The following is a 7293-nucleotide window of genomic DNA, read 5'->3' as shown; positions in this document are numbered from 1 at the left end:
CCGCCTCTTCCCCTAGCACCTCCGGAGGTTTGCAAGGGGGCAGCTACTACGAGCATTACGGCAGCGGCCGGGCGCCGCGGTGAGGTCCGCGGCGGGGGGTGGAGTTCCCAATGTGGCAGCCGCCCAATCGGAGCAGAGAACATGGTGACGTCCGCGGCGGGGGGCGGGGCGAGCGGGACCCGCAGCTGGAGCGCTCGCGGCTGTTCTAGAACGGGGGCGCAGCTGCATGTTGGCGGGCCGGGCTGCCCGGGGGAGCCGCCAGCCGCCAGGTGAGGGCTCCCGGCGCGGGCGCGGGCGGGGACAGGCAGCCCAGCCCAGCCCCTCCCGGGGCGCGGGTGCTGCTCGGTGGGCCCGAGGGGGAGCAGGGCTGGGGCTGGAAGGCAGGAGGGTGCAGAGTGCGGGGGGCAAGGGCTGTGCCAGCCACCGGGCTCCAGGCGCTGGGGGGCGCAAACTGCATCTATGAAACCTCTGGGCTGGGTGGGAGACGAGGGAAGCATCCTGCCTGGAGTGCTGGGGCAGGGCTGAGAGCGAGGCGCCTACCTCCACCCCTCCCTCGTGCCCCTTCCCAGCGGGGTTCACCCCTTTGCTACTCTCGGCTGCCCCTCCGAGCTCCTCTTTCTCCCTTGTGCAGACGCGGGCAGGCGGATGACCCAGCTCCTTCCCGCTCTGGGAAAGCTCAGGCAGCTGGGGTCACGGGGAGGCTGCGGGAATGGCCCAGCCAGTGTTTCCGTGGCTGCCGCTGGGTTGCGGGAAGTGCCACGGTCTGTCTGGCCTCGGGGAGGGTGGCCAAAGCCAGAAATGGCTGAGGAAGGTGGGAGAACTCGACAGTAGGCAGATGTCTCGGCGTAACCCCCCGCAGACCCCTTTGCCAAGCCCAGGCTAGTCAGCGGGTGTGTTAAGCCTTCGAGCCGAGGTTTGGCATCCCTTCCAGAGCTTGTCTTTTGCGTGAACTGTGATAACTTTGCATCGTCTCGTTACCCACATGAGCGATCAGTTCATCTTTGACTCTTAAGCTTGTGACCTCAATGACGTCTGCGGCAGTCCATTCCATAGCCTAACTGTAGGGTGAGTGGAAAAAGAATTTCCTTTTATCAGGCTGCAATTTGCTACCTATTAATTTCAGTGACTGTCCTCTTGGTCTTGTTATGAGACCAGAGAAATGCCTGTGCCATTCTGTAGCCCATTCATTTTCTCTTGATTGCGTCCCCACATCCACCCTCTTATTCAGCTCCTCCTTGTGGTAACAATCCCAATCTTCTCTGCCTTTCCTTGCATAAGGGTTTTCCATGCGCTCAATCATTATCATTATGCCTTGTGCACCTTTTCACTTTGCAGTATTGCTTTTGAGGTGGGTCAACCGCATGCAATGTATAATAATTTGGAAAAAGATTTGCACTTGAAATAGGTAATGCTCCTAGTATTACTTCTTATTCTTTAAACCTTTTCTGTAGGGTTTCTTCTAGGTCTGGCAGAGGTGAACAACAAATTTTACCTGGCCCCCCAGAAGGAAATGATGGGAAGTCAGTTGTATAGCCATCAACTTTCCCTACAGAAAAGGAGGGTGGTTTAAGTTCTGGAGGGGGTTGAATATCAGACTATAGAGCCCTTGTTGACGTGGCCAGCAAGAGGATAACATGGCCCATGACTAGGAATAAACTGGAAAAATGATGAACATTTTAAACAATGAGTAATTAACTCTTGGACCAGTTCCCTAAAGGATGTGGTAAGCTCATCACTGCTCCTTCAAATCATGACTTGATTCCTTTCTCAAAGGAATGCTTTATTTCAACCATAGGTTTTTGAGGTGAAGGGCTCTTACCCTGCTTTCTACAGGGGCTCACCCTAAATGGTCCTACTGTTTCCTTCTCACCTTTAAAAGCTGTCACCCCTTTGGTGTCCAAGGCCAGAATGACTTTCAGGTTAGCTAAAAAGAGCCCAACTACCATTTAATAGCAGATTCAAAGATTTGTGGTTGTTGCTTTCCCACCGTCTGCCCCCAAACAGATTTCCTTTAAAACAATGCCACGGCTAACGCTCTGGGCCCGATTTATCTTTGTCTTGTCTGTTATTACTAAGGGACTTTGCACTTGATGTGAATTTGGCTTAAAGCTGCATGTGAATTTAAAGTGCAGTATAAGTTCCTAAATAACTAACTCCGTATGTGAACACTTATTCAGAATAGTATCCACACGCAGACTGTTCACCCGTGGAGCTATTAAATGGCATCTCTTCTGCTTTGAATTCACACCCTGTGATAACCAAACTTAAATTTCAAGTGCAGGTGGGCTTTTTTTTTTGTTTTGTTTGTAGCTTATTTGGGATTATCTTAAATCTGTTCTTGATGCTCTAAATTGAACAAAAAGGCTATTACTTTTTTTTTTCCTCCTAAACCAGAATACATCTGGACATTAGGAAGCTTGCATTTGTTTAGCTGTATCAGTATGTTAAACATGCAGGGCAGACTGAAGACTTCTCTTTCCTTTCCCATCAGTAATTTCCCTCCACTGTTCTTACCTTTTCCTCTTCATTTCCATCCCCCAGAATCTTTCTTATTTGACTTTTTCCTCCCTCTCTGCCCCCATCCTTTTCCTGGGCTGGAACCCAACACATAGATTCAGCTGGTTTCTTCTGTCATGTGCTCCAGGGAAAAGGAGGTCTCCCCACTCCACCTCTCCAAACACGTGACTTTAAACAGGAGCAGCAGCGAGAGCTTGGAAAGTATAAGCAGAAGGAGTGCAGGTCTATGTATAATACCTTGTTCCTTCCCAGCATCAATAATTTGAACCTGGGACCTTTAGCCCTATGGTACGCTACTCCACAGTGCAAGTAACTGTGGCTTGGTAGCAGAAGTAGGTTATTTTCTATGTGCAATTTAAGCATGGGACGTGTGGGCAGTTGGAGAGAAGCTGTCCAAACCCAAAGCAATAATCAGCACTCCTGGATGCTCCTGCATGCAGTGGTAGCGGCAAACAGGAGCCAATAAGCTGAGTAACTGGCATGGATCTGCAGTCAACGTAGAGACAACGTCCTGAACTGTCTGTTCCTGTCCTGCTCAGGAATCCAAGCAGTCATCGCCTGCGTTGGCAGATATGAAAGCTCAGTGGTCTAAACAAGCTTTGACGTGCAGTATTTTTCATTAGAAACCTGTCTCCTCATTTTGTAGGTTTGTTGGGAAGAAAGTGTGCTGAAAAGGACCCCACAACCACCTTCAGCAGGTAAATCACACAGACCTGTGGCACTACAGTCTGGTCAATGATTGTGTGTGTGTACACAGCAACGGATGGACACAGCTTGTATTTGATGAGCATAGCCTTGCTATACTTGGTGGGTAACGATCTGCCTTCTTGCTCACTCCGGGTTCTTGGGTACGTGCAGCATTTACACCGTGGTCCTGTACTTCATGTTGTCTTTAAAGGAGCTAAGTCAGGGTTAGCACATGGCCTACTCCTAATAAAACATGTATTTAAGTCAGATGACTGCTCCATTTACACTTATTATTCTGTTCAGGCTGGCAGCCTTCCAAGGCAAGAAGCTATATAAGCATGTAGAAGGGTTTTTATTTTTTTTTTCTGTAGCTAGTTCTGCATCTAGTTTTATGTTCATTTGTGAGAAATTCACAACCTGATGTGCCTTAGCTCTACCCTTTGCAGATAATGTCTTAATTTCTTTATCTTGACTGTAATAGGGCTGGAGAAAAGGGAATCCAAACGATTCCTTGAAAGCAACCCCGTTTCATTCCCCCCCCCCCCCCATGTTTAAGGGGGTTTTGTTTTAAAACTCTTGTTTTAAGTTCCAGGAGCATATGGAATCTAACCTGATTAATTTTTAATGCCTAAAAGATCCAGGCTTTGTGCAGTAAAATGCACTTGCACTTTATGACCAGAGAATTTCTGCAAGCTTTAGAGGAGGGTAACAAAGCACATAGCTACTCCCCGTATGGCGAGCTCATTGAGGAGGAGTTAATGAGCACTAGAGAAGATGGTGTTTAATGGGAGACGAGCTTGCTGTTGTTGTATGGTAAAAGATGGAGAGTACTGCTGCTTGCCCTTTTTTTTGACTGTCAAAAAATAGCCTGTTGCTTGCAGTTTAATGGAACAATTGGGAGCTAATCCAGATGCTGATGTTTTGTAAGGTTACAGAACTAGGCCTATTGCAAGGTCTCTTGTACACTTGAAGAAATAAATATGAATCAGAATAAAATGGTTGCCAGTCTTCATGCATACAAACAAACAGTTTTGGCATCGATTTCCTTTGGCTTTCCTTGAAAAACAGTTATTGTATTAGTTTGGAATCTAGGTTTTCATTATTTTCAGATGCACATTAGGCATATTAAATGTTTTGGCAAGGAAGCTGATGATGCAGGCATATGGAGATGTATGATGGTTTTGGACACAGTGCTGAAGTGCCAAGGAAGAGGTGTCCCTCTTGTCCCAGACGACAGTTTTCTGCCTAAGCACCCAGAGGCAACTAGTGTTAGTGAGCTGTGTACATATATCCCGATAAGTGTGCTACAGTTGGGGACTATGAATCGCAGCAAGGAAAGGTTTTAAAATAGGATAGTGCAACCTGGTGTCTGGGCTCTCTCCTGCCATGTAGAAACTGATATGTATTTCTTCCTTCTGCCCACCTCCTTAGGTTTAATTACTATTGGGGGCAAATTTACTATTGATCCAAGGAAGTGCAACACTAGGGAGTGCAGTTGAATTTGGCCAGGAGTTAATTAACCTTTTTGTATATGTGAGGATCTTCTAGTTAAGGATCATAGTTAATACTGTGGGGTTTTTTGCTGTCCTGCTAATAATTAACACACACAATGGCAAAGTTAACTGCAGCAGTGTATCTGTTTAATGTTTTCCCCAGCTCTTCAGATATCCTCATTAAAATCCCACATGAAAGTATTTTACAAATGCTTTTCTCTTTAGGTTGTCAGAGCACAGTATGCTTTATGATACCACCGGTGTAAAATCCCAATTGCAGTTGACCAGAACCCCTGGCCTTTGCCTCTGGAGGAACAGGAGAGGTATTAATCTCCATTTAAGTATCATCAATTTCCTATCCTAAGCCACCCAGAGTGATGGCACTTAATACGTTAGATGATGTCTGTCTCCAAAGTAGGCTGTTCTTTTCCTGCAGAAAAGGACAGTGAAATACTACATGTAGTGAGCTGAGTACTCCATTGTGGCGGCGTCTTTCCCCATGTTCCGCCCATGAGCACTGTTGCTTATAGAGGCAGAAAGTGCAAACAGGCTCAGTTCAGTCACCAGTTCAACCTCAGATTACTGTTTGTACGTGTGTTGACCATTCTTCGTGTGTGCCACGCCTCTAAAGCAAACACTGGGAGCCAGTCCACTGCTATGGGTGTCACTTTGAAGTATTTTAATTTGGTTTGGCTGTGCCATAACTGATTAAATATAGATAGTAGAGGAAACCAGTTTTAGCTTTAGGTTTTCAAATGAATTTTAAGTCTGAGTAAGCACAGAATAAGCCCAAACTGCACTTCTTATAGGCTGAGTTCCGGTGTTGTTTTACCAAGTAATTCTTATTGGTGGAGTATTAATCAGACTTGGGTCCCAATTTTGTATTTCCGGTGTGCACAACTTGGTATAAGGGCCTTGCTGCACATTCACATTAATTTTAGGCAGCTCCTGGAGTTCTTAACCCTTGGATTGTTCACACATTAACACCTGAAACTAGTTTTAAGCACGCTTTAGGATTTTTAAAATTGAGCCACTCTAGGGCAGGTTTCTCTCTGATTTGTATTACCCAGCTCATGTTCCACAAATGTGTGGCCACTCCCCACAGATAAACCACCCAAAATGTAGTCCCCCCAACATCTCAGGATGCAGTGTCTCCCCTTGAACCTTCCTGTGGACAAACTCTCCATCCCCTGAATTTTATTGCCCAGGGGGCAGTTCTGGCACCAAGCCCCCTCCTACCCCAGGAGTGTGACGTGCAACCCTGTGCAAACAGCCTGCAGAGCACGTGCCAGCTAGCCAGGTTGCAGGGCACAGATGGGTTCAGGAGTGTGGTCTAGATGTGGTGGGGGCAACGTGGTAGGGGACCAGATCGGCTCCCCATGAGCTGGGCTTCCTTCTGGGGCAGGGGCAGTAGCTTCCCCAAAATCGACTTCCCTCACTGCTCCTACCTTCCAGTCACCCTGGGAAGCGAAAATTGTACTCCCCCCAATGCCCCAATCCCTAATCCCAATTTATTAAAACATGAAACCTTTAATTTACTTCCTCTATTCATTTTTAAATTCTTTTTTTTAAATTTCTTTTTATTTGATCCTTCAGTGGCTGACTTCCTTCATTTCCCCACCCCTCCCATTAACTCTCTGCCTCCTAGCTTCATGTTCTCGTGGCGTGTCCCCTCCCCTCTCCCCCCAACCCGTCTCTCACACCCCCACAGCGTAGAAGCCTGTCTTGACTCACCAGCCCTCTACTGGCAAGTCGCACCTGTGCAGGTGGGGAGCGGTCAGAGAAGATTTTTAACCTTAAGTGCGAGTGCCCCAAACTTGAGCTAACACTTAAACTGATCAGCATTTGAACAGCTTGCAGTACAACATGTAGGGGTGCACCAATAGAGATTTTTTTGGGCTGATACTATACTGATAGCTGATATTTAAGGAGGCATATCGGCTGATATCGATCCAATTTCCCATGCACAGCCCAGTGGCTTGAAGAGCAGTGTCCCGGTGGTGCATTATGGTGGAAGGGAAGGGGTGTGAGGGGGAGGCGGATTGAGGCCCCTGCGGTGAGGGAGGGAGTGGGGCAGGGCATGGGATGGAGCCGCAGCTTGTCTGGGGTTGTGTTGTGGGGGGCGAGTGGGGGGAGCTCTTGCTGCTGCATGCACCCTGGAAGAGTGTGGGGGGCTTGTGCCCCCAGATCTGCATGGGGTGGGGTTGGCTGCCACTGCGGGCCTGGGCTGGGGCTTCACGGGGCACTTCCCAGCTGGGGCTGGGCTGTGCTGGGGACAGGCAGTGGCAGTGCTGGGAGGGGAGCTATGGGAGGCTGCAGTTACCCCAAAATTTGCTGTAACCCCCCTAACCCGTCTCCCAGTGCTGACATCTGCCATGCCCCTAGCGCAGCCCAGACCAGCCCCCACCAGGAAGATCTCGGCGCAGCCCAAGCCCCAGCCTGCAGCAGCAGCTGCCTTTGTCCCACGCAGTGTCCTTCCAGGGTGTGTGCAGTGGCAGGAGCCGCCCACCCCCACCCTGGCTGGGCAGCGCCTGCTCCAGTCTCAGTCCCGCTCCCTCCCTCACTGCGGTGGCCTTGATTTGCCTCCCCCCCCCCC

The 7293-nt window shown here is 48.8% G+C and overlaps 1 protein-coding gene across 3 annotated transcripts in view; it reads left to right on the top strand.

Moving 5' to 3' along the window:
- Positions 1–206: 206 nt before the first annotated feature.
- The window catches only part of P4HA2 (prolyl 4-hydroxylase subunit alpha 2), a 55184-nt gene continuing 48097 nt past the window's right edge, over positions 207–7293 (top strand). For 2 of the 3 annotated variants that reach the window (XM_019506325.1, XM_019506327.1), the window contains exons 1-2: positions 207–269; positions 3164–3215. The gene's annotated coding sequence lies outside the window, so the exon portion shown is untranslated. Of the gene's footprint in view, positions 270–3163; positions 3216–3267; positions 3329–7293 lie in introns of those variants that run through there. The other variant, XM_019506326.1, reaches the window with a different exon arrangement.

This window comes from Gavialis gangeticus, unplaced genomic scaffold, assembly GCF_001723915.1.
Source record: "Gavialis gangeticus isolate Ggan-Ray unplaced genomic scaffold, GavGan_comp1, whole genome shotgun sequence".
Taxonomy (NCBI): domain Eukaryota; kingdom Metazoa; phylum Chordata; order Crocodylia; family Gavialidae; genus Gavialis; species Gavialis gangeticus.
This window is presented reverse-complemented; position numbering and strand designations above follow the sequence as displayed.